Source organism: Stegostoma tigrinum, chromosome 19, assembly GCF_030684315.1.
Source record: "Stegostoma tigrinum isolate sSteTig4 chromosome 19, sSteTig4.hap1, whole genome shotgun sequence".
NCBI classification, from domain to species: domain Eukaryota; kingdom Metazoa; phylum Chordata; class Chondrichthyes; order Orectolobiformes; family Stegostomatidae; genus Stegostoma; species Stegostoma tigrinum.
Window position 1 is genome coordinate 22,051,462 of NC_081372.1, and position 25,538 is coordinate 22,076,999.

A 25,538-nucleotide genomic window follows, 5' to 3' on the forward strand; every position below is an offset into this window, starting at 1 on the left:
TTGTTCCCCAACCCCACACCGCCCGCTTCTATCTCCTTCCCAAAACCCACAAACCCGCCTGCCCTGGTCGACCCATTGTCTCCGCCTGTTCCTGCCCCACCAAACTCATCTCCACCTATCTGGACTCCATTTTCTCCCACTTTGTCCAGGAACTCCCTACCTACATCTGTGACACCCTCCACCTCCTCCAGAACTTCCAATTCCCCAGTCCCCGACACCTTATTTTCACCATGGACGTCCAGTCCCCATACACCTGCATTCCCCATGCAGATGGCCTAAAGGCCCTCCGCTTCTTCATGTCCCGCGGACCCGACCAGGCCCCTCCACCGACATCCTCATCTGCCTAGCCAAACTCGTCCTCACCCTTAACAACTTCTCTTTTGATTCCTCCCACTTCCTACACACAAAGTGGGTGGCCATGGGTACCCACATGGGCCCCAGCTATGCCTGCCTCTTTGTAGGTTACGTGGAACAGTCCCTCTTCCGCAACTACACTGGCCCTAAACCCCACCTCTTCCTCCGGTACATTGATGACTGTATCGGCGCCGCCTCATGCTCCTAAGAGGAGCTCGAACGGTTCATCCATTTTACCAACACCTTCCACCCCAACCTCAGGTTCACCTGGACCATCTCCACCACATCCCTCACCTTCAAAGACCTCTCCGTATCCGTCTCAGGCAACCACCTAGAAGCGGATGTCCATTTCAAGCCCACCAACTCCCACAGCTACCTGGAATACACCTCCTCCCAGCCACCTTCCTGCAAAAATTCCATCCCCTATTCCCAATTCCTTTGTTTCCGCTGCATCTGCTCCCAGGATGAGGCATTCCACTCCTGTACATCCCAGATGTCCAAGTTCTTCAAGGACCACAAACTCCCCTCCGCAGTGGTCGAGAACGCCCTTGACCGTGTCTCCCGCATTTCCGGCAACACATCCCTCACACTCCACCCCCGCAATAACCGCCAAAAGAGAATCCCCCTAGTCCTCACACACAATCCCACCAACCTCTGGATACAACGCATCATCCTCCGACACTTCCGCCATCTACAATCCGACCCCACCAATAAGGACATTTTTCCCACCCCACCCTTGTCTGCCTTCCGGAGAGACCACTCTCTCCATGACTGCCTTGTTCGCTCCACACTGTCCTCCAACCCCACCACACCCAGCACTTTCCCCTGCAACCACAGGAAGTGCTACACCTGCCCCCATACCTCCTCGCTCGCCCCCATCCCAGGCCCCAATATGACTTTCCATATTAAGCAGATGTTCACATTGGGGAAACCAAGCAGATGCTTGAGGACCGCTTTGCAGAACACCTACGCTCAGTTCGCAATAAACAACTGCACCTCCTAGTCGCGAATCATTTCAACACCCGCTCCTATTTCTTAACATGTCCATCCTGGGCCTCCTGCAGTGCCATAATGATGCCATCCAAAGGTTGCAAGAACAGCAACTCATATTCCGCTTGGGAACCCTGCAGCCCAATGGTATCAATGTGGATTTCACAAGCTTCAAAATCTCCCCCTCCCCCAACTGCATTCCAAAACCAGCCCAGCTCGTCCCTGCTTGCCTAACCTGTTCTTCCTCTCACCTATCCCCTCCTCCCTTGTCAAGCTGCACCTCCATTTCCTACCTACCAACCTCAATCCGCCCCCTTGACCTGTCAGTCCTCCCTGGACTGACCTATCCCCTCCCCACCTCCCCACCCATACTGTCCTCTCCACCTATCTTCTCTATCCGTCTTCAGTCTGCCTCCTCCTCTCTCCATATTTATTTCGAATCCTCTCCCCATCCCACTTTTCTGATGAAGGGTCTAGGCCCGAAACATCAGCTTTTGTGCTCCTAAGATGCTGCTTGGCCTGCTGTGTTCATCCAGCTCCACACTTTGTTATCTAAGATCACTGCTGATCTGATTTTAGCCTGAACTCTACATTCCTGCATATCCTTATAATCTTTCATTCCCTTGGTAATCAAGAATTTACCTACCTCTGCCTTAAAGATTCAGCATCCACTGTGACATTAAGGATTTCCACTATCCCCTCTGCATCTTTCTTAACTTCAAGCTTTTGTTCACAAGGAGTGATAAAATGATGATTTATTAATTCTTCTGCTTGTTCTTCTCCTGAGGTGCCACTTCCCTACTGCTCAACAAATTTACGTCTTTAATCCTCCATTGGCTTCTCATACGGTTAATGAACAGTATTGCAATTATGCATTGAGCATTAAGAAGCACTCACTCAGTATTTTTCAACTGAATCAGGGAGCCTCTGTACCATTTTCACACAGGTAAAGTGATTATAATTTCTGTGCTGCAATTTAACACAAATCCCAAGCACAGCATTCAGATGGTAATTATACCATTTCCTCTGTTAAAACCTTCCTGTTGTTAGCATAGTCACTGCATCAATTAAGTTAACCATTTTCTAAGAAAATATATTGCTTGCTCTTCTATGCACAATGATAAAACCACGGCATTTACAGTTCAATTTTCCAGAATTTTCCAGGAACACATTAAATTTTTATATTGTCGAAACATAGTATGCTCGAATGCAGCACATCAGAATTTCAATAGCAACGCAAGCACAAAGCCGCAATTTCATTGCTCACTCATGCAGTTGTAGAATGGAGGGCTAGAATTTGGACCAGTTATGTTTGCTGACTGAAAAGCACAGACAGTATCCTACTTTCCAGCTTCAGTTGTGATCAGAGGCTAGAATTTGGACCAGTTATGTTTGCTGACTGAAAAGCACAGACAGTATCCTACTTTCCAGCTTCAGTTGTGATCAGAAAGTAATTGAGAATAGGAGGCAGGAAAATCAGTTTTTCTTAATTGATGAATTTGCTGTACAAATAGTTTAGTGAAAAAATGCAGCTTAGCAGTAGTGGTTATACTACGAGTGACACCAGCACAATGTGTTCAATTTCCGCACCAGCTCAGGTTACCATGAAGGACTCTCCTCCTCAATCTTTCCCCTCACCTGAGGCGTGGTGACCAACAAGTTCAACCACACTAGTCATTACTCTCTAATAACAGACAGGCCCAATGGACTGGTAATACAATGGTAACTTTATCTTTACCTTGATTCTGTAAATCTAAAATAGTGAGCTGAAGTGAGCTGGACGAGGGAATTGAAGGATGGGTCAGCAAGTTTGCAGACGACACAAAGGTCGGAGGTGTCGTTGACAGTGTAGAGGGCTGTTGTAGGCTGCAGCGGGACATTGACAGGATGCAGAGATGGGCTGAGAGGTGGCAGATGGAGTTCAACCTGGATAAATGCGAGGTGATGCATTTTGGAAGGTCGAATTTGAAAGCTGAGTACAGGATTAAGGATAGGATTCTTGGCAGCGTGGAGGAACAGAGGGATCTTGGTGTGCAGATACATAGATCCCTTAAAATGGCCACCCAAGTGGACAGGGTTGTTAAGAAAGCATATGGTGTTTTGGCTTTCATTAACAGGGGGATTGAGTTTAAGAGTCGTGAGATCTTGTTGCAGCTCTATAAAACTTTGGTTAGACCGCACTTGGAATACTGCGTCCAGTTCTGGGCGCCCTATTATAGGAAAGATGTGGATGCTTTGGAGAGGGTTCAGAGGAGGTTTACCAGGATGCTGCCTGGACTGGAGGGCTTATCTTATGAAGAGAGGTTGACTGAGCTCGGTCTCTTTTCATTGGAGAAAAGGAGGAGGAGAGGGGACCTAATTGAGGTATACAAGATAATGAGAGGCATAGATAGAGTCGATAGCCAGAGACTATTTCCCAGGGCAGAAATGGCTAGCACGAGGGGTCATAGTTTTAAGCTGGTTGGTGGAAAGTATAGAGGGGATGTCAGAGGCAGGTTCTTTACGCAGAGAGTTGTGAGAGCATGGAATGCGTTGCCAGCAGCAGTTGTGGAAGCAAGGTCATTGGGGTCATTTAAGAGACTGCTGGACATGCATATGGTCACAGAAATTTGAGGGTGCATCCATGAGGATCAATGGTCGGCACAACATTGTGGGCTGAAGGGCCTGTTCTGTGCTGTACTGTTCTATGTTCTATGTTCTATGTTCTAAGTGTCTCATGTTTTGGCTATGTGTCAATTTGATAAGTTTCACAGAGGATTTCTCTCCACAAGGCTCAGTGAGATTTCTCACCACATCATCCCAAATTTGCCCCCTTTAACTACCTCTGCCAGTTAGTCTAAGGTTGCCGCTTGGGTCAGACAACCTCAACTGTCGAGAGGCATGTCAGCAGTGTAGAAGATGGTCAGTGGCCTGAAGTTCCTTTGCATTCTACCAGAACAGGAGCCACCATTTCTCACTGCTCCTGAGTACACCTCCCAACAATTCAAATGTCTATTCACCCTAACTTTTTCATGCTAAAAGGGGACATGAGATGGCTTTGGTAGATAAGGCAAAGGAGAATCCAAAAAGAAATTACAAGTACATGAAGGGCAAAAGAGTAACAAGTGAGAGAATAGGGTGTCTTCAAGATGAACATTGTCATCTGTGTGTGGAGCAACAAGAGATAGGCGAGATCCTGAATGAATACTTCTTGTCAGTATTTACCATCAAAAAAGGTACGGATGTGAGGGAACTTGTGCAAATAAATAGTGATGTTTTGAAGAGTGTCCACATTACAGAAGAGGAGACATTGGAAGTCATAAAATGCATTAAGGTAGATAAATCCCCGGGACGTGATGAAGTGTATCCCTGAACTTTGTAGGAGGCTGGGGAGGAAATTGCAGGGCATCTGACAGAGATGTTTGCATCATTGAAAGCCATGAATGAAGAGCCTGAAGATTGGAGGGTGGCTAATGTGGTGCCATTATTTAAGAAAGGCTGCAGGGACATGCCTGGGAGAGACCAGTGAGCCTAATGTCCATGGTGGGTAAGTTGTTAAAGGGGATTCTGAGAGAGAGGATCTACAGGCATTTGCAAAGGCAAGGACTCATTTGGGATAGTCAGCATAGCTTTGTGTGTGGGAAATCCTGTCTCACAAATTTGCTTGAGATATGTGAAGGGTTGAGCAAGAAAGTAGATGAAGGCAGTGTGGTAAATGTTGTCTACATAGACATCAGTCAGGCCATTGACAAGGTACAGCATGGTAGGTTGCTGATTAAGGTTAGATCTCACAGAAAACAAGGATAGCTAACCAACTGGCTTGATGGTAGAAGTCGGTTGTCGGGAGGGTAATGGTAGAGGGTTATTTTTCAGACTGGGGGGTAGGGGTTTGGAAAGAGGCGACTTGAAATGGGAAGTGATCTCTCCCCACTCCATCTCCGACATGTCCATCCTTGGCCTGCTCCACTGTCACAGCGATTTAGAATGCAAATTTGAGGAATAACACCTGATCTTCTGCCTGGGTACCCTACAGTCCGGAAGGCTCAACAATGAGTTCCCTAATTTCGAATAACCTTTTCGTGTGTTCCCTAGCTCCCTTTCCAGCCCCACCTTCTCCATTCAGCCAAGAACCAGATCCACCCCTCCCATCGACCAACCAGGTCGTACCTACTACCGGTGCCCAACTATCACTACCATTCTGCTATCTCCCCGCCCCAGTCTTTATCTGCAGCATTCCCCCCAACCCCATATCCAGTCCTGAAGAAGGGTAATACTCGAAACATTGACTTCTCCTTTCCTCCAGATGCTACTTGGCTTACTGTGTTCTTTCAGCCTTCTGTTTGTCTACCTTGGATTCCAGCATCTGCAGTTCTTTTTGTCTCTAATCTCCTGGCTATATTGTTTTTTCCTTCTTTTTATTAATATGTGTGTGTGCTTTGTGAAATAACTGCACCGAGGCCAGTATCCTGTCACCAAATCACCCATTATTTATTTGAGCACAATTCACTGGCTATGACTGGTCAGCTCAGAATCAGTTATTCGAACTGAGGATATTCTCAATCTCCTGGTTATATGTTTTTTATGCAGGTGTGAGACTCAGTAAGAACACTTGGTGTGCAAATAACTTTATTAACACACCACCACCGGGTAAGACACTCATGTGACTAAGGAGCCAGTGGCAAGCAGAGTCCCCGGGCCAATGCCTATGTGAACAAAAAAGGTGAAGGAGAGGGTAGGGATCAAATCAAAATGGAATTGGAGGGGGTGATAAAACACCCAACACCCCATGGTGCCCACCTCTCCCTAAATGTATTGAGAGTATCCGTGTACTCCACATGCTCCTTCTCCAGGGACACTCAGGTACGAATGTAGCAACAGAAAAGGGGCAGGCAGTTGGCCATAGTGACCCCCTCTGTGGCCCACTGCCTGGACGTATTAATGGCCCAGCTTGGCCAGGCCCAGGAGTAGACCCACGAACAGATCCTCAGACTTGCCCATTCCCCGCCACCCAAAGATCAGGAGTGTGGGGCTGAAGCGTGACCAAAAACACAAAAGGAAGTCTTTAAGATAACTAAAAAGGGAGTGCATGAGCCCACACCCAATATATACATGGTCCACAGACTCCACAGTGCCGCAAAACAGACAATTGGGCTGGGAGTCTGCAAAGCATTGCAATCTTCGGTTACAAGGGACTGCTGCGTGCAACACCCTTCACCCTGGATCCCTGAGAGAAAGGGTGAGCTCCCCTGCGTCGACAGCCCTCCACTGGACATCTCCCCCGTCCAGTGGCAAATGGGCATGCCAATGTTGAGATTCTGATTCTCCATTCTCACTGTATTTTGCCATCGCACTCATTATTACTCTTACCAAAGCAGGGGAGAGTAAAATTCCATCGCAAGCACTTATATACCTCCCAGTCGCGAACGATTTTAACTCCCCCTCCCATTCCTACGACATGTCCATCCTAGACCTCCTGCAGTGTCATAATGATGCCACCCGAAGGTTGCAGGAACAGCAACTCATATTCCGCTTGGGAACCCTGCAGCCCAATAGTATCAATGTGGATTTCACAAGCTACAAAATCTCCCCTCCCCCCGCTGCATCCCAAATCCAGCCCAGCTCATCCCACCCCCCTAACCTGTTCTTCCTCTCACCTATCTCCTCCTCCCACCTCAAGCTGCACTTCCATTTCCTACCTACTAACCTCATCCCACCCCCTTGACCTGTCCATCCTCCCTGGACTGACCTATCTCCTCCCTACCTCCCCACCTATACTCTCCTCTCCACCAATCTTCTCCTCTATCCATCTTCGGTCTGCCACCCCCTCTCTTCCTGTTTATTTCAGAATCCTCTCCCCATCCCCCTTTTCTGTTGAAGGGTCTAGGCCCGAAACGTCAGCTTTTGTGCTCCTAAGATGCTGCTTGGCCTGCTGTGTTCAACCAGCTCCACACTTTGTTATCTCAGATTCTCCAGCAACTACAGTTCCCATTATCTCTATATAACATGTCTGATGTTTCTTTACATCATTGCCTTTATGCTCGAGTATCCTCCCTCTTCTGATGCATAATTCAAACTTGTCCATTTTCTTTGGGGGGGGAGGGAGAAGATACCCTTGAAGTTCTAGAAATCAAAGTTGTTCTGATTAAATATCTGTTTTATCCATAGTGCAAGCCTAAATATCGGTTTGCATCAGAAAATATTTGAAATAAAAATCTGTTAACGCACTATATCTGCTATTGTCTTTCAGGAAACTTGGGTGCAGAGGAGTACTTGTTTCAAGCAATCCTGTTACCTGTGGAAGTATTAGTATGACAAACTACTGTTCCAATTACTGTGAAAGAAAGAGGCTATAGTGATGGGTCGGCACCTCGACTGCAGACTCTGCAGTACAAAATTGATGCCCTTGATCCTAGCTAGGAGTTATCAACACACATGCAAATAAGAAAGTTTGTAGGTCATTTTGTTTCATAAACATCAAAGAATTATTATATTGAAGCCAATATACTGGTAAATGGGAAAGTATTACTATTGAAAAGAATGAAAAGAGGAAGAAGATTTGAAGTTAACTTTGCAAACCCTGATTCACAACGATAAGAAAAAAACCTAATAATATTTTATTTTCAAGTACTATATTACTCTGTGGAATATAAATGTTCCGTCTGTTGAACTGAAATTCTTTCCTTCATTTTAGAATAAGTGTCTGTGCTAAAATCATGGAAAGGGGAGTTTGAAATTTTTGAACTTATCATACCTTCATCAGCACACCAAGAATACTATTCTTTGGTTATCTTATCATTCAAAATATTTCAGTGTAAAGAAGTTGATTTTCCTGTGAAAACAAAATGTGAATCATCAATGCTTGCAGTGAATTCATGTTTTTTTCTAGATTACTTAAGATTTAGTATTATTTCAAATGCATCAGAAATTCCCAGAAGAACAATTTTGTAATGATTTAGTGAAATATTTACATAATCAGTAAATCTGATTTTTAACTGGTGTTAACTTCAAATATCCTGGTGGGAATCATTTACCTTGAAATTTTTTTTCTGGAAAATGAATGTATTTTTATCTAAAACGTGTGGTTTTAGAAATGCTTCTAACAATTACGTTTAAAAGTCTTCATAACAGAATTGAGAGATAAAGGAGATCTCATTCCATTCTACTTGTTCCAGAAATAATGGCATTGTACTCATTCCACTGTAAGTAACATAATCTTCGAAAAAGTACAATATTTTGTGATAAATATCATCATAACTACAGAACAAGAGATAAGCATTTAGGTCTTCAAAATGTGAATTTCAATGTCATTTCATTTTGTACGTTAAGATAAAATCTGATTCCAAAGCACTTTAAACCATAACCCTAAGCGCCCAAAGATCAGCAAGCTAAAATGATTATTCCCAAGTTATTTCTCAACTGTTTCATTCCCTCTGAAAACCTCGAACAGTTGGATTTTTCCCCAAGTATCTACTTAATCATTGGAAAATAAATAACTCCCCAGTAGGGATTTGAAAGCTTTATAAATTACAAGATATATACTTTTTACAACTATGGTAATGACTCCAGAATACATGCCAGGAGCCTCAGGCAAAAATAACAAATTAAAATAAAAATTATGGGTTGTGGGCAATGCTGCAAAGTCAGTATTTGTTACCCAACTAATCACCCTTCGTGTGATGGTAGTGATGGTGAAATACTATAGTCATTGCTTTTTTTTCTGGGGTGGGGCAGGTGTGGGGAATTCTCACAGAGCTGCTGGGAAGCAATTTCCAGGATGTTGACCCTATAATCAATGAAGGAACATTAACACAGTCGTCTGTCAGGATAATGTGTGGCTCAGAAGGAAACTTGCAGTTTGCAATTCTCCCGTACATCTGCTGTCCTTCTCCTTCTAGGTGTTAGCCTTAGGGGAAGGTGCTGTCAAAGGAGGCTTAGTGAGTACAATACAAATTTTTGCCACAGTGCTTTATTGATGGAGGGAGTGAATGTTTAAGTTGAATGGGGTGCTGTACTGGACTAATTTGTCCTGGATGGAATTGCAAATCCTGAGTTGTGTTGAAACTGCACAGGCATGTGGAGAGTATTCCATCACTCTCCGGACTCTGATGATAAGAGATGAGTTACTCACCTCAGAATAGCACATTCTCTGACCTATTGACATGACAGTTTTTACATGGCTGGTGCAGTTTGGTTTCTGGTCAATGGTAACACCCAGGATTTTGATTCCGTGATGACAATGCCATTGAGTGTCAAAAGGAGATAATTAGATTTTCTAATACTGAGAATGGTCAGTGCTGACCACATGTGTAGAATGAATTTTCTCTCCATTTGTCAGTGTTTGAACATTTTCCAGATCTTGCTGGATTCCTTCAGTACTTGAAGAGTTGCAATTGTTACTGAACATTGTCATTGTGCAAATATCTCACTTCTTACCTCAGTACAAACTGGACCAATCACAACATGGAACAATCTCTTTTAAATTGACAAAATTATTGCTGATGAAGGCAGCTACTCAATGCTTCTTCAATTCTGGCCCCTTGCAATACTACTTTATTTTTCCAACATTTGTGATTGTACCTTCTGCTGCTTAAACCCTAAGCTTTGGAAATCCTCCCTTTGACATCTTTCTCTTTTGCCCCCTCTGTCACTCCTTAAAATCCTGAACCTTGACTAAGATTTTTGTCACTCATTTCAATATGTTTTTTATGATTCTTTGTTAAATTCTGTCTGCCAATACTCCTGCAAAGTGCCTTGAAACGTTTTACTTTATTAGTATTTTAAAGGAGCTAAGCAAATTCAAGTTGTCATTTGTATCTTAATTATTTCTTCTTTCAATCCAACTGTCTCCAGCATTTCATTATTTCTTACACAATTCCATAGTTTGCATCTCTACTATATTTTGGTGTTGGTCACATGCACTGATTATCTTGTATCTGAAAAATAATTTCCTGACATTAATTTAGGCGTGCTTTTGTCTCACACTTGAAATTTCAAGTGCAACTCACAATTTAGCTTTACCCTTTCCATTATTTTGACAATTTAAATACCTTTATGAAATCACCCCAGGCCACTTGTCTGAATCTACATTTGAACAAAAGAAAAGCTGAAGCTTATGTAAGATCTTTCATGACCACCAGAAATCTCAAAATGCTTTACAGCAAATTAGGTACTCTCTCTTTTGAAGTATCATCATATATTCACTCATGTAATGTAGAAAATGTGGCAGCCAATTCAAACATAGTGAGGTCACACAAACAAAAATATCATGATGACCAGAGATAATGGGAACTGCAGATGCTGGAGAATCCAAGACAACAAAATGTGAGGCTGGATGAACACAGCAGGCCAAGCAGCATCTCAGCAGCACAAAAGCTGACGTTTCGGGCCTCGACCCTTCATCATGATGACCAGATAATCTGTTTTTGAGATTTTGACTGAGGGATGAATATTGGGTTGATTCTTTTGCTCCTCTTGAAATAATATCAGCCAAGAGACCAAGCAGGGTCTTGATTTAACTCTTCATCCAAAAGACGCTACTGCCATCAATGCAACACTTCCTTGTCCTGCTCTGGAGTGTTAACCTACATTAGTGAATTGGATCATCTCCTCAACATAAGGCTTTAACTCAGAACTCTGTGACTTACAGAAGAGATTGCTAGCAACTGAGCCATGGTTGTGGTAGTGCTCATGGTGCAATGGGGAAATGGAAATGTGTAATATTGGACTAATTGTGACAGAAAAGAATGAATGACAGATGCAAAATATTTGATTTATTTGTCACTGTTGAAAGGTAGTGAAAAAGAATAGTGCTAAAATAAATTACTTGAAGTAATTTATTTGTTAACGGTGTAAAATGTTTGAGAAGCTACGCTGTGAGTGCAGTATGATTTTTTGCATCATATTTATTTTAAACATGCATCAAATCACAGTTATTACAGTTTGGAGTGAAAACTGAAATTGGAAGAGATGGCCTTACATCACTAAATTACGTATTGGTCAAAATTTGCAGTGATAAGAGAGGGGTAAAAAGCTAACCTGCAACACAAACGGTTCTGCACCCACATGTACTATTTGAGAATGAAACCTCAATGTGTGTTTTAGAGCACCACTTTGTCAGATTGACATCATTAGCCCCAAGCTGTGTCAATAATTTCAGAAGGTGAGCATTAGATTAGTTAAGCAATCTTATTGCACTGAGTAAGGTGATTTTTTAAAATCAGTTGCAGAAGTGAAGAATTATATGAATTGAAAAGCAGAATTTTCTAGAAATTTCAAATAAATACAGAAAATGCTGTAAATGCTCCACAAGCTGCTGAGTATTTCTGCCATTTTCTGTTTTCATTGAAGAATAGTAAATTTGGCAACAAGATATGATATACCAACATGTGCTATGTTAATTCTGTTAGAAAAATAAATATCGAGTTGTTAATGCATGAATCTAAGATTGTACAAATTCTGGTTCAAGCAATATTTTGTACTACTTGCAATATTTGCAGTGAGGACTCGATCACTTGGTTTAGGGGTGGAGCAGTTTGACAGAAATAGTTCCTCTATATATAGTGCATTTGCTTGTATGGAAAACAGATGGTGCTTTCAATCCAAAAGACACCAAAAGAAATGGAAAGCACAGATGGCGGAGATCAACAAATTGCAGGATGTAGACTTCACTGCGGTGTTAAAAACAGCTGAAAGTCTCTGGAGCTGGGCTGCTCCAGAGGATATGATGATTGGGTATGATGATTATGGATATCAGCACAAGTCAATCTGCCATTGATCTGCTTGAGGACAGACAATTCTCTAAAGATAACACATGCAGTAAGATACTGAGGGAAGTACTGCTGAAAACCAATGGACACATATTGAAAATGATGGTTTAGCTGAATTGAGGCAGTTTTCCGAGAGATGTATGGCAGTCTCAAACAGGCAAACGTAGGCTCTCCTAGAATGTTTCCCACCAATGATTCTCTATAGTATAAGCTTCTAGGTCACCATATGGATCTGAAGAGGAGACAAGTTCAACCGTTTGTTCAGTTCTTCAACTACAGCGACAGGTCACCGAATAAAAACTGTTTGAACCTCAACAAAACTAATTTTGAAGAAACACAAAAGTAATTACACATCAAATAATCGCAAATTCAAGCACAGAGTTACATTTTTAGAATTCACAGCATGGATTCAAGGTATTTATTTCAAAAGGTCTAGATGTGTACATTCTTTACATGAATTTCTCCAATCCACTTAATTTGATTTTTATTAGGTATACCTACAGTTGTTTCTCCCTCAAATACTTTTAGGTTTCCAATAATGGCACTGATGCTAATTGTGCTGCTCCATATGATGGAAATTTTACATTTTAGCTGAAACTTTTGAACTGAAAGGAAAATTTTGAATCCCTTTAATGGTCTTGGAGTTGCTTTTTTAAAGAATTTTTACAGAAGAACTTTTAGGGTTTGCATCAACTACAAACGGTTCAATTGTAACTTGCTTGGATATTAAGTAGTTAAAGTCTCCACTGTCTCAAAAGACCATTAGAAAAAGAGATGAGGGGTAGACCGTTTAACCTGAGAGTCATCACACCCTGGAGAGGTTGAGAAAATGGGTCCTTCATAGTAATCTCAGCTATTACAGGAGTTCAACCTGCACTGTTGCCATCATTCTGAATCGCAAAACTGTCAACCTGCTAACTGAGTTGACCAAACCCCAGTAAGTAGTACTCGAACATGTGACCTGATACCAGGCTAGCTGTAAGTTAAAACTAAAAGTTGTGTGGCTGGAAGATACATAGGCGAGTTTGCAGGTTGGAAGTGGTCACCAAAAAGATTTGGTCATTTTGATTCATGGTTTACTCATGGTGATTATTATATAAACAACGCTATTAGTAATTAATTTTCTCCTGAATTCCCTTTTGAAGTGACTAGTGACAATTTAATATTTATTGCCCATGGTTATGAACTCCTCTACAAGTGGAAACCCCATCCCTGCATCAGCTTATCCAACCCCTTCACAATTTTAAAAAAAGGAATAATCCATTTCTCAGACATCAACATTCCTGTTGAAAACGGACTCAGTCTGTTCACTCTTTCCTGTTAGTTACAACGTCTCAGATCTGGTATCAACCTTATGAATCATTTTTCCACCTTTTCTTGTTTCTGTATTCTGTTTCAGCAATATGGTGACCAGAACGATTCATGATACTCCACGTAATCCAACCAAGGTTCTATTTTCTCCATCTTTAAACTCTGTTTCTAACAAAATGGATAGCAGTACTTCATTTGTACCTTTCATGGTTTTTTAAACTGTCTTGCAACTTTTAATGACTTGTGAATTTATACCCCTAAATCCCTTTGTGCCCTCATTCCATTTGGAACCTTACTTTCTGAGGGTTCGGTGACCTCTTTGTTGTTGCCATTTAAAATGCATCAATTATTGTCTACCTACATTAAAACTGACTTGCCGTCTACAACCTTGTTAATATTTCCTTGTATTTTTTGAGTCCTTCTTGGCATAACTGTAGCCTGCATTTTGAGGTCATCTAAAATCGCTGATTTCATACTTTTAATTTCCAGGTTCTAATCGTCTTTTATTAAAACAGTAGAAACCAGTGGTTCCAGCAATGAAACATCAAATACTACATTCTGTCAGTGTGAATAACTACTTTCCATGATCTGTTTTGTACTCAATTTACTCTTCATTCTGTTACTTATCCTGTGACTCCATATGCTCAGGCTATAGTCATAACTCAAAAATCTAGTTCATGGTCTATCACAGGGTACCATTTATAATTTATCATTCCTGTTAGAGACTTTGTATGATGGAAAATGTTACAAAATATTTCTGACAACATTTAACTAGTTCACTAAACCCTGGAAATTTAAGCAAAGAACAATTTCTCTTTTGTCAGGAATTAGGTTATTTACAATGTAGCAAACCATTTTCACTGTGAAAGAGCAAGGTTTGGAAATAAAAACAGAAATTATTGGAAAATCTCAGCAGGTCTGGCAACATCTGTGGACAGAAATCAGAGTTAATGTTTTGTGATCAGTGACCTTTCTTCAGAACTGAGGGTAAGCGGGGAAAGGATAGTTGTTATACAGAAGGTAGGATTGGGGGAAGGGGTAGAGTAAATGATAGTTGGAGATAGAACCAAAGAAAGAAAAAAAGGCTGGACAGACGAAGGAGTAATTATTATTAGCAGCTGACAACAGGTAGTATGTGGATTTGTAAAATGAATCCTAAAGCATTTATCAAACATGGTTATAATGACTCTCTGAAAGTAACAGTAGAATTCTAGGAAAGAGCAAGGTTATTTTTACATTCATCGCTTAAGGTTATGATAAATGACAAAGGTCTCGAGATCCTTGAGGACTCTCCAATGCATAGGTGTGGTGGAAGCTTTTGCAAATCTTTTTCTTATGATCTTGCTTTCACATAATGCTGAGAACATAATATATAATGTTATACACTAAACTTTGTCATCTTCAGAAGAAACTATTTAATTTTACTTACACAACTAACTTTTCAGTGCTTTGTCATCAGAGTTTCACCTTCTGAGATGTGGATATCTTTTTCACCATGTTAGTCATAAAAACACAGGGACCCTCAAGTCAAGTGTTAGAATGACCTTCAAGTCTAGGAAAATGTGCCTGGAGTTGCAGATTTCATTGAACATTTCTCCAGACAGGAAAAAAAAATCACTGTACTGTGAGGGAATGGGTATATCTATCTAAACAAGAAATCTATGCTTTAAAAGGAGTTAATTCGTAATCTTCAGTAACTGTTGGCTAGTTTCTGAAAATTCTGTGCATATCTTATTTCAAATTTACAGATCATTTCAAATTTTCCATCACAAAATCTATGAGGAATGTTAATACTAATTACTTGTCTTAATAATTACCTGAGCAAATTGTTGATGTTAATGGCAGATAGCTAGGATTAGAGACGGTTTACCTTGTTCAGTCTAAACTCAAAATGAGGTAATAAAAACTGGGCCATTTATGCACTTACATCCCAGCAAGTGAAATTAAGCCACCTAAGCTGACCTAAGTGGGTCAACTCTGGAGATGAGAAATTAATAGTAGATTATTTAAACTTTAGCTATACCATTACAAAATAGATATATGTTCGGCATCATAAAAGATAAAATCTCACCTGCATGTTTTAAGATTATAAAAATGGATGCTGGGTCTGCTCTACTCTATTTCTTCAACAAACTGTTCACATGTATCATGATAAATCTTTGAAGCAGGTGTGATTTGAACCCACCACTGCACTATAAGAGCCATTAGCTGGGTCTGATTTATTTATTTTTTTAATCTGGCTGAGTCTGCTTTATGATATTTTCTAATTAGCCTGTTCAGAAATGTATGACATACCTCCGGACCAGGTGGAACTTGAACCATGGCCTCCTAGCTCAGAGACAGGTACTTTACCACTGTACCACAAGACCCCTGCTGGGCCTGCTTTTTTTTCCTCTAATCAACCTGTCCAGTGACATTGTCACACACCTCTGCAGCAGGTGGGACTCGAACCTAGATCTCTTGGCCCAGAGGTAGGAACAGTACCACTGTGCCACAAGAAACCTACCTCTGGGTCTGCTTTATAAAAGGCTCAGGTGATGAGTTCTAGCTGGCCTGGCCACTGCCTATTACCAGGCAGTGTAAACAAGCTCCACAGAGAAATTAATTAGATTCCCATCCACCTTTATTACAATATTGGTGGGGACTACTTCAACAAATGTTTCATTTCTTCTTCAAAGTGATGCATACAACTGCTTGTGAACAGTATTTTTTAAATAATGAGAGACATGTATGTTTTTCATACCCTTGGAGCACAATTAATTATCTAGAGCAGCAAGCTTTTGAGAGTTTAAAACTGAAAAAGGTTATTTATTCTTTTTCATTTACACCAAAACTTAAATAGAATTTGTAGCAGGTGAGAAATTACGACACACACTCCCTGCCATGCAAACTTTTGCAACAGACTAAGGCATTCTACCACTACAGATTGTAATGAATTCAGTCTCTGATTGGTGGTCTCCCGTCCCTATCTGGCCTGGCCTAGATGGCCCAGATGCTTTAAAGTGTATCAGAGATAATAGGAACTGCAGATGCTGGAGAATCCAAGACAACAAAATGTGAGGCTGGATGAACACAGCAGGCCAAGCAGCATCTCAGGAGCCCAAAAGCTGACATTTCGGGCCTAGACCCTTCATGATGAAGGGTCTAGGCCCGAAACGTCAGCTTGTGTGCTCCTGAGATGCTGCTTGGCCTGCTGTGTTCATCCAGCCTCACATTTTATTATCTTGCTTTAAAGTGTAGCTGTTTCTCAGCGAGATGCAAAGTGGCCATAGTCAAAGTTCCATGAGCTTTTTGTCTTTTGTGAATGTGCTTGCTAAGGTTAGTTTCAGGCTTCCTCCATAATCGGCTCCCTCTTAAATCTGTACCTTTCCCATTATTTCACAAGTCTGCTTCCCTGTTGACCCTTCACTTTCACTCCTGCATTTTGATGAGTCCTTTAATGAATAATCTTCCCTTTTATCCCAGAGCCCACATCAATAGACATGCGGATACTCCTTCTAGAATCGCAGAAACCCTACAGTGCAAATAGAGGCCACTTGGCCCATCGAGGCAGCACTGATCCTCCAAACAGCATCCTACCCAGACCCACTGCCCCACCCTTTCCTCATAACCCCACATTAACCATGGCTATTCTACCTAGCCTACATGTCCCTGGATACTATGGGCCAACTGGCCATGCTAAATTGACCTAAACCTGCACATCTTTGGACTGTAGGAGCCAATAGGATCACCCAGTAGAAAACCACGCAAATATGGGAAGAATGTGCAAACTCCAAACAGTTGCCTAAGGCAACTGAATGTGGGTCCCTGGTGCTGTGAGGCAGCTTTGCTAACCACTACTGCCCATTTTTTTCTGACTTGTCCTTTCCTCAGATCATGGTAAGAGTCACCCTGAGGTTCCTTGCCCACCTGCCCTCTCCTTTGAGATGACACTCCAAATGGCACTGCACTAAGAGAGCCAATTGCCATTCAATCCCTTTGGCCACTTCACCATGTCACAAACTTTCTCTCATATTCATCTTCCCTTTTCTCTCTTGCTATAAATCCTACATTCTCCCAGTTCTGATCCAAGGTCCTGAAACACTGGGTGGGATTTACACATCACAAGGTGGAGGGAGTGGAGTACGTCAAGATAGAGGGGGTTGGGAAATAGAAAAGTTGCAGGAAGCCACTTTGGCCCAGTTCCCCAGTGCATTTCCCCCACCAGAGGTATTTCCCAGTGGTGGGCTGGAAATTAGGTCACTTGTCAGCTGAAAAGGTGATGGGCATTTAAGGGGCAATTTCATGTTCCACTGGCACTTTGCCAGCAACATAGTGGTACCCTGCAGAATAGGGATGTCACTCGCTTCATGCAGATAACTTTCCTGCGGTAGTACTGGAGGGCATCAGAGCCACAATAATCTGTTGGAAGGATTGCCTTCCACTCACAGCACCCGACTGCGTGGTTACTCTGTGTTTTTATCTTAAATGCACCTCAACCTCAATCACCACCCTGCATTGCCAGCACTCACCTTTCCCAGTGGGGCTGCCAAACATTCCAAACTTCTGGCCAAAAATGGAGGCTGCTTGCTGCCCTCAATTGGATAGACAGCTAAGGTCACCTTGCCAAATGTCTGTGGGAGTTCTGGTGCAAGCGCTAGACCCCCATTTGGTCACACTACTGCAGTCTCAAATCCTGTGGAAATTCAACCACTTAACTCTGCTTCTCTTTCTATTTGCTGTGAGCCCCGCCAAGTATTTTCAGCAATGTCAGTTTGTATTTCAGATTTTCAACATCCCCTAGTGTTTTGCTTCTGAATATTTCATGTCTTACTGGCTTTAAATTGGGAAAAATACTGCTTCAGCATTTTGCAAAAATGTAACATTTGTCAAACTATTATCTTGAGGCCAATAACAGAACATCCACCTCAAGCTTCTTTCTGCATGCAGACAAACACTCAGGACACAATGACTAATGTGGATGATTGTTGACCTTTATTAGGATTTTAACCTTAAAAACTATGCTGGAGTAAAAGTAACTGCCCTATTCTGCCACTTGCCATAGCCTGAGGATGGATTGGGTCTGTTCACTTAACAGCAATTCTGACAACAACAAATGCAGCTCATCTGCACCTTTGATCTCTATTTTCTTTTAAATAAATTACTTTTCTCAGTTGGAACATTGTTCCTTAATCACATCTGATGATTTCATCAAGAAGGATTTTCTGCCTCCCTACCAGAGTATTTGTAGCAGGAGGGCTCACACACTAAAACATGGGGGCTGGCACAGCTTTCCCACGGTCTTCAGGCCAACGCCACTCCTCCTCTACTCTGCCTCAAACATAATGGTGGATGGCAAAGGCGTTAGACAGTCAGATGAAGGGTCTAGGCCCGAAACGTCAGCTTTTGTGCTCCTGAGATGCTGCTTGGCCTGCTGTGTTCATCCAGCCTCACATTTTATTATCTTGGAATTCTCCAGCATCTGCAGTTCCCATTATCTGTCGTTAGACAGTCAGGCTGCCTTCAGACCTATTCAAGTTTTTAAATCATCAATTAATGGCCATTTCAGAATTTCAGAATTGTTCTGGCACAGAAGGACACCATTCAGCACATTGTGCATGCACTGGTTCTATTACCTAATGACAATCCCTGTTTTCCTCATATTCCCACACACTATTTCTATCAAAATAATCATCCAACGTCCTCTTGAATGCTCAGTACTAAATCTGCCTCCATCCAGTCAGTGCATTCCATAACCTAACGGCCTGTGAACACATTTCTTTCCCCACACCTGCTCCTTTTGTACATCATTTTAAATCTATGCCCTGTGTTCTCATTCCTTTTATGAGTGGGACACCTTCTCTCCATCTACTCTGTCTGGCCTACTCATGATTTCATAAAGGTCTATCAAGTCTCCTGTCAGTCTTCTTCTCTCCAAACAGAGCAGTGCTAACTTCTTCCATTTATCCTACAGGTCCTCATGTCACCTCCACTTCTGTTTTACTTGAGGTGGTGGGTTGCGGGGGGTGGGGGGGGGGGTGGTGGGGGGTGTGTGGGTATGGGGGTGGTGGGGAGGGGGTTATAGGGACAATATGGGTAAAGTGGCAGCCCAATAGTTTGCATTAAAACTTCCTTTGGCAGAGTGCGTAGTACCATCAAATAAGACCTTGTTCTCAAGATCAAAACATCTATTTTTCCTTGCCCACTCCTCTCTCAAACACTGCCCCCCAAATCTGTCACCTCCACTGGCAGAAGTCTGCCTGCTAGGCTGATCCAAAATCCCTGACTGGCTTTGAAATTAACACTCTATTAATCTTCTTCCTTGACGACTGCTCGTAGGTCCAACAGAATCTACTCCTCCACAGATGCTGCCAGACCTGCTGAGCTTTTCCAGCAACTTTGTTTTTGTTCCTGCTTTACAGCATCCGCAGTTCTTTTGGTTTTGAGAATCTACTCATTCCTCTGAGAGCCATATCCAAATCGCTTGTAGCATAGGAAACAAAATAAGTCAGAACACAGATTCTTGTGCTGTACCACAAATAACACATTGCAAGTCCAGAAAACAAATTATAACATGTAATGCTTTCCTTTTATGTATACATTTTGTAATTCCCTCAATTAAATTACCTAATTAAGCAAATCTGCTCTCTATCAGTCTGTCCCTGATTTCTCATAACACAGCATACAAAATTTCAAGAGATAAAAAAAACTGCAGATGCTGGAATCCAAGGTAGACAAACAGGTGCCTGGAAGAAAACAGCAGGCCAGGCAGCATCTGGAGGAAAGGAACAGTCAATGTTTCAGATTTTATCGTTCTTCAGGACTGGTTATACCTGAGACATTGACTGCTGCTTTCCCCCCAGTGCTGCCTGGCTTGCTGTGTTCTTCCAGCCTCATGTTTTGTCTCCAAACATTCCAACCCTTATGTCAACTTTCGTATTTGATATTCTTACTGGCTGTTTCCAGTGAGGATCATATATTGGAAAATGACAGGGATTAGACTCTCCATTCTTGGTCTGAGCAGGAAAACTTCAAACCTAGTAAGTGTGATGACAAAATTCACTGTCGAAAGTTAAATTAATTTGAACTACCTAGCTTAATCTTATCCCCTTCTATCAATAAGGGTGTGATATTTGCCACCAGCTAGTCACCTGGACTCACTTAACAAAGATTTTCAGAAAATTATGGTTAATCTGTTAGCCCTCCGAATTCTGTAATCTATAGCCAATGGGCACCTCTTCTTAATAATTAACTTTTTAATGCATTCTTAATGTGGTTTGAATATTTATCTCCATCTTTGAAAAATGCCAAGCTTCATGAATGTTGTTGGAGCTGCATTCATCAAGCAAGTTACGAGTATTCCATCAGACTCCTGACTTGTCCCTTGTTGATGCTGAACAGGCTTTGTGGAATCAGTAAATGAGTTACTCTGACCTACTGCTGTAGCTCCAAGTATTTATATGCTGGTCCATTTCATTTTTTTGTGAATGATGTAAGGATTAAATATTTTGATGTTTGTAAATTTAAGTTGGGAAAAATTGAAGTTTGGACGTAGCTGTCATGCAGAGAATGAACCAGTTTTCCATAAAACAACTCAGAACTCAAATCTGAAAACGTGTGTCATTCAGTTATACATTACGTTATGTCATGTTACTTGTGGAGAAACTGGATTTGTAGCTTTTGAAAGACAAATCACATCATGTGCCTTTGAAAAACAGCCCAGGAACAGTTGTTCCTTTGATAGAGCCTAAATAAAGTGAGTTACAATCTGACCACCAAAAGTGAACGCAAGTTTCTCTCTTTCTCTCTTTCATCCTCCTGAGTGAAAAAAAATCATAACTCTCAAGGACTCTGAAAATAAGTGCTTCCAACTCAAGCAAAGACCCAGGTCTAACTGACTGCATATTGAATGAGGATTTGTGTGGTTGGCAATGTTATATCGTTACCAAAATCAAAAGAACTGAAAGAAATCACCGTATTTCATACATTGATTCACAGAACTTTTTTTTTGCTTATGTTTTCCACGTAATATTTAAGCATAACTGTCTGTCTTTTCTGTCCTGTGACTAACTGTGTGCATGTTTGGGTTTAAAGGGAATACAGTTTAGGATTTTGTAGTCAATGAGTTGTCAATAAACCATTTTGCCATCTGATAAAGAATAAGTTTCTTGTTGATTCATGAAACCTGTTGTTAGTTTCTTTTGTCTTATGTAGTGGTCAAAATAGGCAAATTAACCATTTTAGTGATTCGATTGGTCATTTACACAATTGTGGCGTCTTATGGAATAGTGAAGCCTGATTACAAACGCATTATTCACATCTGTATCATGACAATGGAAACACCCAGAATATTGACAGTGATAGTAATGAAATCGAATGTTGAGGGGAGATAGCTAGAATCTCTCCTGTTGGATGTCGTGGAGGTGCCGGTGTTGGACTGGAGTGGATAAAGTCAGAACTCACATGACTCTCGTTTATAGTCTCAGAGATAATGGGAACTGCAGATGCTGGAGAATCCAAGACAACAAAATGTGAGGCTGGATGAACACAGCAGGCCAAGCAGCATCTCAGGAGCGCAAAAGCTGACATTTCGGGCCTAGACCCTTCATGATGAAGGGTCTAGGCCCGAAACATCAGCTTTTGCGCTCCTGAGATGCTGCTTGGCCTGCTGTGTTCATCCAGCCTCACATTTTGTTGTCCTGGTTTATAGTCTAACAGGTTTACTTGAAATCACAAGTTTTTGGGGTGCTGCTGGTTCATCAGGTGAAGACCTGACAAAGGAACAGCACTCTGAAAGCTTATGATTTCAAATAAAGCTGTTAGGCTATTACCTGGTGTCATGTGACTCCTGGCTTTCTCCTCTTGGGGACAGGCATCACCTGGCACTTGTGTGGCATGAAGGTTACGTACTGCTCATTTTCTTTCCTTTTCAATTACAAGATGGTGCCTTTCATGCTGTAAGTGGCTCCAGACATTCTTGGATTATCCTTTGACATATCGTGTGCACTGTTACAACTGATAATGGTTGCTAGTCTGTGCTCTTGCTGTCATTTACCTTTCTGATATAGGGTCAGTAAGTTAGTCTCTCCTGAAAGTGGTCTGACCAGTATGCTTTGGAGAGTGTTGTTTCACAGTACCACATGCTTATTTGGATGATCCTGTAGCCCAGAGCGTAACGCTTGTGATCTGCATTTTCATGTCTGATGCTCATGCTTTGTCCATCACTGTACAGATGAACTGTTCGATCCTTAGTGAGATAAGAACTTGGTTAGGCCTGAGGTACTGTGTGCAGGTCTGGTCTCCTTATCTCAGCAAATGAATTACTGCCATAGAGGGAGTACAATGAATGTTTAGCAGGTCCGTTCTTGGGATGGTAGGACTACACTACAAAAGAGAGGCTGTGCAAACTGGGTCTGTATTTTTAAAGGCATTGAAGAATGAGAGGTAATCAGAATCATTGATATTTACAGCAGAGAAAAAGATCCTCCAGATCATCAAGCTTGTGCTTCATAGTTGCACTGAAACCGCGAAAGTACTTAAAGGGATACAGACAGCAAATGCAGATAAGATGTTTCCCTTCTTTGTGGGGTCTAAAACCAGGAGGACAACTTTAAAATAAAAGGGGTGACACTTAGGTCTGAGATGAGGAAATATTATTTTCTTAGAATCCTTGCAGTGTGCAGCCATTCAGCCTATCGAGTCTACACGGGCCCTCCGAAGAGTATCCCAACCAGACCTGCTCACTACCCTATCCCTTCATTTCCCATCCTAGACACTATGGGTAATTTAACACAGCCAGTCCCCATAACCTGCAAATTTCTGCACCGTAGGAGGAAACCAGAGTATCTGGAGGAAACCCATCCAGTCACGGGGAATGCATACAGTCTCCATGTAGACAGTCTCTTGAGGCTGGCATCAAACCCGGGTCCCTGGTACTGTGAGGCAGCAGTGTTAGCCACTATGCCACAGCTGGGGAACTTTTGTAATTCTCTATCACAGTGGGCTATGGGAGACTCAGACTTTGAGTACGTTTCAGTACAGGTTGATTGCTGATTACCAGTGTTGTACAGGAACATGAAGGTGGGGTAAATAGAATGCATTAAAAAGTGTTCAATCAGTCATGCTCATATTGAATTATGGGCAGGCTTAACAGATTGAATGGACTACTCCTATTCATGTGTGAGGTCAGATATAAATTGATAACTGGTTTGTTTTATGATAAAGTGAACGTACATTTGTAACAGAAATATTTCGGTATATATAACATTTATCTGTTTACTAATACAAAATACAATAACTGTCTATGCTTCTGTATGTCAGTGAGTGAACTTCCTGGACTGGAACTGGATAATATCTAACTATTTGCTCCTGCGCTCTAATGTTGCTGTTTGATTCTCATTCTGCACTGTTAAAACTTATCTCTATATCAATTTTTGACCCATTGCTTCAACAAAGCCATGAAAAGGAATTAAAGACTTTACAACAGAATGAGAGTTACGTTGAAAAAGACTGCATGTCATAAGTAACCAATAAAGAAAGAGATATACATTTCAGATCACTGGTTTGATGTGTCCTTACGGTTTAAGCTGCCATGAAGTTCAAGACTCTAGCCTGTATTTGCACAATGACTTTCTCAGGCTATTACTTTCTCTTCTATTTTATCTTAATGTATCTCCCAACATTGAGAGTGATCACTGTCCACCTCTAAGGTTTTAGTAACTCCTTTGTTTAGACTGTTACACTTAATACTGCAACAAAACAACAATAGAAGTTGCTGGAGGAACTCAGCAGGTCTGGGACCATCTGTGAAGAGAAAACAGAGTTAACATTTCAAGTCCAGTGACCCTGTTTCAAAAGTAAAACTAATCTCTGTAATACATCATTCCAGTACAGGTTATTCCATTCCTTCGTAACCATTTCCAGCATGTGATCACTGATATCAGCATTACATAGTGCTGTATATTACCATCTCATGATGACATCCATTCTCATCATGTTACAGTTATAGTTACATACAATCATTATTTTAGCTTGTGTGAATGTAATTTGCTTCCACTGAATCCTTTGTATAAGAATAGTCGAAGTATCCTGAAATATGACAACTTCAAACACAACTTCTTTCACGATTTAAATTCGACTGAAGGTCTATTGCTCTTAGTCCAGACATTTGTTCACAATGAAAAATGTTTTAGACACACTCGAGACTTGTTTGGTATCAAGAAAACTGCTATAGGGATTCATTACATTGACTAAATAAATGATTCCCTAGCAGTTTCATAATTCAACCATTTACGGCAAATAAGTGATAATTTAATATACTGAAATAAACCTTCCTTTCAAAACAGAAAAAAAGGAAACTTCAATCTTGAAACATAGAACAATGAATGTGCATTTACATAAATATAATAAAACAGTTCAGAGGTTGATCAGAATCTCATTGAAAGGCATTGTGCAAAACTAAGTATAAGCAATGCTACAAAGAGTAATTACAAGCTTTTCAAAAGAAAAGTATTTAGAGTGAAATCATTAGATAAACATTGATAACTTAGTCTCCATCAGCCAGTGCTCCAAAGTATCAAATACAAATACTTCCATAATCCTATCACATCTCATCTCTGAAATTATCTCATGGTTTACATCCAACCCATCTCCCAAGGTAATTGGTTCAGGGTGGTTTATTCCTTCATCGTACCTTTCCTTACTTTGAGTCAGATATACATATTTTTAGTGACATCCTCTGCAATCTCTGAAACACTTCAGCTTCATGCTTTCCTCCCTAAATATTTGTCAAAGATTTTCATCTTTAACTTATCAGGACAGACATAAGACGATGAAACGGGTAAAGGAACAACAATTTATACATCATGAGAAACAGGGTACTGATCGGTTGGCAAGTGGAACCTGATTAACTGAAGTATGGTTGTGGAGGCAAGTTAGTTCTGATTGCCATGCAGAGTGCACCAAGGAACAGATGATCCCAGGTTTTTGTTTAATTGAAAAGGGACAATCCCTGGACAAATTCTTTTATCTGCAGAGGAATAAGCCCTGCATATGAATCCATGTAGCTTCTGGAAAACAGTCTGTCATATTGTGACTTAAATTTATTGTTAGTCTAATTCTTGGCACACCCTGGATTGCTCAGTAAGTGCTTTACAATTG

At 41.4% G+C, this 25,538-nt stretch overlaps 1 protein-coding gene across 8 annotated transcripts in view; it reads right to left on the reverse strand.

The window, feature by feature from the left end:
* LOC125461244 (disks large-associated protein 4-like) overlaps nt 1-25,538 on the reverse strand; it is a 579,923-nt gene that overhangs the window by 350,825 nt on the left and 203,560 nt on the right. For 2 of the 8 annotated variants that reach the window (XM_059652769.1, XM_048549767.2), the window contains one exon: nt 8,075-8,152. The exons of the other annotated variants lie outside the window; for them this stretch is intronic. The gene's annotated coding sequence lies outside the window, so the exon portion shown is untranslated. The remainder of the gene's footprint in view (nt 1-8,074; nt 8,153-25,538) is intronic. 8 annotated transcript variants of the gene reach the window in all.